This window comes from Salmo salar, unplaced genomic scaffold (assembly GCF_905237065.1).
Source record: "Salmo salar unplaced genomic scaffold, Ssal_v3.1, whole genome shotgun sequence".
Taxonomy (NCBI): Eukaryota; Metazoa; Chordata; class Actinopteri; order Salmoniformes; family Salmonidae; genus Salmo; species Salmo salar.
In genome coordinates, this window is record NW_025547746.1 from 22,501 (window position 1) to 27,500 (window position 5,000).

A 5,000-nucleotide genomic window follows, 5' to 3' on the forward strand; every position below is an offset into this window, starting at 1 on the left:
ATCAGACGAGATCGGGCGTACCCAGGCTGGTATGGCCGTAAGCGAGAAACAATCTCTTGCTACAACATATATAGTCAAAGTGAGTGTGATAAAGAGACATTGCATTTTCACCAATTAGATAAGCAGCTTGAACTTTGTGTCACTGAAAAAGTAGAAGAAATTACAAACACCGTTCCCATCACTTTTTAGCACAGGTAGTTGGATAAAATACAAACTTTATTTCCTTTCATCATTTGAACAGGGCAAAGGAGCATAAAGCACACACAAGCTGCATTCAGCAACAATATTCTTGTTTGTCTTATAAATACAAGGCAGATGCTAATTGAAAACACAAGGAAATTTGATCCTATTAAAAAGGCAGGAAGCTGCATTTAGTCAATTCATCATTAAATGCTTACTACAAGGCAGTGTTGCTGATGAAATAGTGCAAGAGCACACCCTCGTGGACAAAATGCTTACAGCACCTGGTATTCCCAGGCGGTCTCCCATCCAAGTACTAACCAGGCCCGACCCTGCTTAGCTTCCGAGAGCAGACGAGATCGGGCGTACCCAGGCTGGTATGGCCGTAAGCGAGAATCAATCTCTTGCTACAACATATATAGTCAAAGTGAGTCTGATAAAACAGACATTTAGTCAATTCATCATTAAATGCTTACTACAAGGCAGTGTTGCTGATGAAATAGTGCAAGAGCACACCCTCGTGGACAAAATGCTTACAGCACCTGGTATTCCCAGGCGGTCTCACATCCAAGTACTAACCAGGCCCGACCCTGCTTAGCTTCCGAGATCAGACGAGATCGGGCGTACCCAGGCTGGTATGGCCGTAAGCGAGAAACAATCTCTTGCTACAACATATATAGTCAAAGTGAGTGTGATAAAGAGACATTGCATTTTCACCAATTAGATAAGCAGCTTGAACTTTGTGTCACTGAAAAAGTAGAAGAAATTACAAACACTGTTCCCATCACTTTTTAGCACAGGTAGTTGGATAAAATACAAACTTTATTTCCTTTCATCATTTGAACAGGGCAAAGGAGCATAAAGCACACACAAGCTGCATTCAGCAACAATATTCTTGTTTGTCTTATAAATACAAGGCAGATGCTAATTGAAAACACAAGGAAATTTGATCCTATTAAAAAGGCAGGAAGCTGCATTTAGTCAATTCATCATTAAATGCTTACTACAAGGCAGTGTTGCTGATGAAATAGTGCAAGAGCACACCCTCGTGGACAAAATGCTTACAGCACCTGGTATTCCCAGGCGGTCTCCCATCCAAGTACTAACCAGGCCCGACCCTGCTTAGCTTCCGAGATCAGACGAGATCGGGCGTACACAGGCTGGTATGGCCGTAAGCGAGAAACAATCTCTTGCTACAACATATATAGTCAAAGTGAGTGTGATAAACAGACATTGCATTTTCACCAATTAGATAAGCAGCTTGAACTTTGTGTCACTGAAAAAGTAAAAGAAATTACAAACACCGTTCCCATCACTTTTTAGCACAGGTAGTTGGATAAAATACAAACTTTATTTCCTTTCATCATTTGAACAGGGCAAAGGAGCACAAAGCTCACACAAGCTGCATTCAGCAACAATATTCTTGTTTGTCTTATAAATACAAGGCAGATGCTAATTGAAAACACAAGGAAATTTGATCCTATTAAAAAGGCAGGAAGCTGCATTTAGTCAATTCATCATTAAATGCTTACTACAAGGCAGTGTTGCTGATGAAATAGCGCAAGAGCACACCCTCGTGGACAAAATGCTTACAGCACCTGGTATTCCCAGGCGGTCTCCCATCCAAGTACTAACCAGGCCCGACCCTGCTTAGCTTCCGAGATCAGACGAGATCGGGCGTACACAGGCTGGTATGGCCGTAAGCGAGAAACAATCTCTTGCTACAACATATATAGTCAAAGTGAGTCTGATAAAACAGACATTTAGTCAATTCATCATTAAATGCTTACTACAAGGCAGTGTTGCTGATGAAATAGTGCAAGAGCACACCCTCGTGGACAAAATGCTTACAGCACCTGGTATTCCCAGGCGGTCTCACATCCAAGTACTAACCAGGCCCGACCCTGCTTAGCTTCCGAGATCAGACGAGATCGGGCGTACCCAGGCTGGTATGGCCGTAAGCGAGAAACAATCTCTTGCTACAACATATATAGTCAAAGTGAGTGTGATAAAGAGACATTGCATTTTCACCAATTAGATAAGCAGCTTGAACTTTGTGTCACTGAAAAAGTAGAAGAAATTACAAACACCGTTCCCATCACTTTTTAGCACAGGTAGTTGGATAAAATACAAACTTTATTTCCTTTCATCATTTGAACAGGGCAAAGGAGCATAAAGCACACACAAGCTGCATTCAGCAACAATATTCTTGTTTGTCTTATAAATACAAGGCAGATGCTAATTGAAAACACAAGGAAATTTGATCCTATTAAAAAGGCAGGAAGCTGCATTTAGTCAATTCATCATTAAATGCTTACTACAAGGCAGTGTTGCTGATGAAATAGTGCAAGAGCACACCCTCGTGGACAAAAAGCTTACAGCACCTGGTATTCCCAGGCGGTCTCCCATCCAAGTACTAACCAGGCCCGACCCTGCTTAGCTTCCGAGATCAGACGAGATCGGGCGTACCCAGGCTGGTATGGCCGTAAGCGAGAATCAATCTCTTGCTACAACATATATAGTCAAAGTGAGTCTGATAAAACAGACATTTAGTCAATTCATCATTAAATGCTTACTACAAGGCAGTGTTGCTGATGAAATAGTGCAAGAGCACACCCTCGTGGACAAAATGCTTACAGCACCTGGTATTCCCAGGCGGTCTCCCATCCAAGTACTAACCAGGCCCGACCCTGCTTAGCTTCCAAGATCAGACGAGATCGGGCGTACCCAGGCTGGTATGGCCGTAAGCGAGAAACAATCTCTTGCTACAACATATATAGTCAAAGTGAGTGTGATAAACAGACATTGCATTTTCACCAATTAGATAAGCAGCTTGAACTTTGTGTCACTGAAAAAGTAGAAGAAATTACAAACACTGTTCCCATCACTTTTTAGCACAGGTAGTTGGATAAAATACAAACTTTATTTCCTTTCATCATTTGAACAGGGCAAAGGAGCATAAAGCACACACAAGCTGCATTCAGCAACAATATTCTTGTTTGTCTTATAAATACAAGGCAGATGCTAATTGACAACACAAGGAAATTTGATCCTATTAAAAAGGCAGGAAGCTGCATTTTGTCAATTCATCATTAAATGCTTACTACAAGGCAGTGTTGCTGATGAAATAGTGCAAGAGCACACCCTCGTGGACAAAATGCTTACAGCACCTGGTATTCCCAGGCGGTCTCCCATCCAAGTACCAACCAGGCCCGACCCTGCTTAGCTTCCGAGATCAGACGAGATCGGGCGTACACAGGCTGGTATGGCCGTAAGCGAGAAACAATCTCTTGCTACAACATATATAGTCAAAGTGAGTCTGATAAAACAGACATTTAGTCAATTCATCATTAAATGCTTACTACAAGGCAGTGTTGCTGATGAAATAGTGCAAGAGCACACCCTCGTGGACAAAATGCTTACAGCACCTGGTATTCCCAGGCGGTCTCCCATCCAAGTACTAACCAGGACCGACCCTGCTTAGCTTCCGAGATCAGACGAGATCGGGAGTACCCAGGCTGGTATGGCCGTAAGCGAGAAACAATCTCTTGCTACAACATATATAGTCAAAGTGAGTGTGATAAACAGACGTTGCATTTTCACCAATTAGATAAGCAGCTTGAACTTTGTGTCACTGAAAAAGTAAAAGAAATTACAAACACCGTTCCCATCACTTTTTAGCACAGGTAGTTGGATAAAATACAAACTTTATTTCCTTTCATCATTTGAACAGGGCAAAGGAGCATAAAGCACACACAAGCTGCATTCAGCAACAATATTCTTGTTTGTCTTATAAATACAAGGCAGATGCTAATTGAAAACACAAGGAAATTTGATCCTATTAAAAAGGCAGGAAGCTGCATTTTGTCAATTCATCATTAAATGCTTACTACAAGGCAGTGTTGCTGATGAAATAGTGCAAGGGCACACCCTCGTGGACAAAATGCTTACAGCACCTGGTATTCCCAGGCGGTCTCCCATCCAAGTACTAACCAGGCCCGACCCTGCTTAGCTTCCGAGATCAGACGAGATCGGGCGTACACAGGCTGGTATGGCCGTAAGCGAGAAACAATCTCTTGCTACAACATATATAGTCAAAGTGAGTCTGATAAAACAGACATTTAGTCAATTCATCATTAAATGCTTACTACAAGGCAGTGTTGCTGATGAAATAGTGCAAGAGCACACCCTCGTGGACAAAATGCTTACAGCACCTGGTATTCCCAGGCGGTCTCACATCCAAGTACTAACCAGGCCCGACCCTGCTTAGCTTCCGAGATCAGACGAGATCGGGCGTACCCAGGCTGGTATGGCCGTAAGCGAGAAACAATCTCTTGCTACAACATATATAGTCAAAGTGAGTGTGATAAAGAGACATTGCATTTTCACCAATTAGATAAGCAGCTTGAACTTTGTGTCACTGAAAAAGTAGAAGAAATTACAAACACCGTTCCCATCACTTTTTAGCACAGGTAGTTGGATAAAATACAAACTTTATTTCCTTTCATCATTTGAACAGGGCAAAGGAGCATAAAGCACACACAAGCTGCATTCAGCAACAATATTCTTGTTTGTCTTATAAATACAAGGCAGATGCTAATTGAAAACACAAGGAAATTTGATCCTATTAAAAAGGCAGGAAGCTGCATTTTGTCAATTCATCATTAAATGCTTACTACAAGGCAGTGTTGCTGATGAAATAGTGCAAGAGCACACCCTCGTGGACAAAATGCTTACAGCACCTGGTATTCCCAGGCGGTCTCCCATCCAAGTACTAACCAGGCCCGACCCTGCTTAGCTTCCGAGATCAGACGAGATCG

General features: G+C 42.3%; 13 non-coding genes across 13 annotated transcripts in view; all 13 read right to left on the bottom strand.

The window, feature by feature from the left end:
• Positions 1–43, bottom strand: part of LOC123732332 (5S ribosomal RNA) — a 119-nt gene extending 76 nt beyond the window's left edge. Inside the window, exon 1 of the ribosomal RNA XR_006763091.1 lies at positions 1–43. This exon is cut by the window's left edge and continues 76 nt beyond it. This is a non-coding gene — a ribosomal RNA (5S ribosomal RNA).
• Positions 44–452: 409 nt separating this feature from the next.
• Positions 453–571, bottom strand: LOC123732398 (5S ribosomal RNA). Its single transcript, XR_006763125.1, has one exon. It is a non-coding gene; the product is annotated as a 5S ribosomal RNA (ribosomal RNA).
• Positions 572–710: 139 nt separating this feature from the next.
• On the bottom strand, positions 711–829 carry LOC123732406 (5S ribosomal RNA). The gene has a single exon (XR_006763133.1). It is a non-coding gene; the product is annotated as a 5S ribosomal RNA (ribosomal RNA).
• Positions 830–1,238: 409 nt separating this feature from the next.
• Positions 1,239–1,357, bottom strand: LOC123732382 (5S ribosomal RNA). Its single transcript, XR_006763110.1, has one exon. It is a non-coding gene; the product is annotated as a 5S ribosomal RNA (ribosomal RNA).
• Positions 1,358–1,766: 409 nt separating this feature from the next.
• LOC123732383 (5S ribosomal RNA) lies at positions 1,767–1,885 on the bottom strand. The gene has a single exon (XR_006763111.1). It is a non-coding gene; the product is annotated as a 5S ribosomal RNA (ribosomal RNA).
• A 139-nt stretch (positions 1,886–2,024) lies between these two features.
• On the bottom strand, positions 2,025–2,143 carry LOC123732407 (5S ribosomal RNA). The gene has a single exon (XR_006763134.1). It is a non-coding gene; the product is annotated as a 5S ribosomal RNA (ribosomal RNA).
• Positions 2,144–2,552: 409 nt separating this feature from the next.
• Positions 2,553–2,671, bottom strand: LOC123732331 (5S ribosomal RNA). Its single transcript, XR_006763090.1, has one exon. It is a non-coding gene; the product is annotated as a 5S ribosomal RNA (ribosomal RNA).
• A 139-nt stretch (positions 2,672–2,810) lies between these two features.
• Positions 2,811–2,929, bottom strand: LOC123732395 (5S ribosomal RNA). The gene has a single exon (XR_006763123.1). It is a non-coding gene; the product is annotated as a 5S ribosomal RNA (ribosomal RNA).
• Positions 2,930–3,338: 409 nt separating this feature from the next.
• On the bottom strand, positions 3,339–3,457 carry LOC123732399 (5S ribosomal RNA). Its single transcript, XR_006763126.1, has one exon. It is a non-coding gene; the product is annotated as a 5S ribosomal RNA (ribosomal RNA).
• Positions 3,458–3,596: 139 nt separating this feature from the next.
• Positions 3,597–3,715, bottom strand: LOC123732400 (5S ribosomal RNA). The gene has a single exon (XR_006763127.1). It is a non-coding gene; the product is annotated as a 5S ribosomal RNA (ribosomal RNA).
• Positions 3,716–4,124: 409 nt separating this feature from the next.
• LOC123732384 (5S ribosomal RNA) lies at positions 4,125–4,243 on the bottom strand. The gene has a single exon (XR_006763112.1). It is a non-coding gene; the product is annotated as a 5S ribosomal RNA (ribosomal RNA).
• Positions 4,244–4,382: 139 nt separating this feature from the next.
• Positions 4,383–4,501, bottom strand: LOC123732409 (5S ribosomal RNA). The gene has a single exon (XR_006763136.1). It is a non-coding gene; the product is annotated as a 5S ribosomal RNA (ribosomal RNA).
• Positions 4,502–4,910: 409 nt separating this feature from the next.
• The window catches only part of LOC123732386 (5S ribosomal RNA), a 119-nt gene continuing 29 nt past the window's right edge, over positions 4,911–5,000 (bottom strand). The window contains exon 1 of the ribosomal RNA XR_006763114.1: positions 4,911–5,000. This exon is cut by the window's right edge and continues 29 nt beyond it. This is a non-coding gene — a ribosomal RNA (5S ribosomal RNA).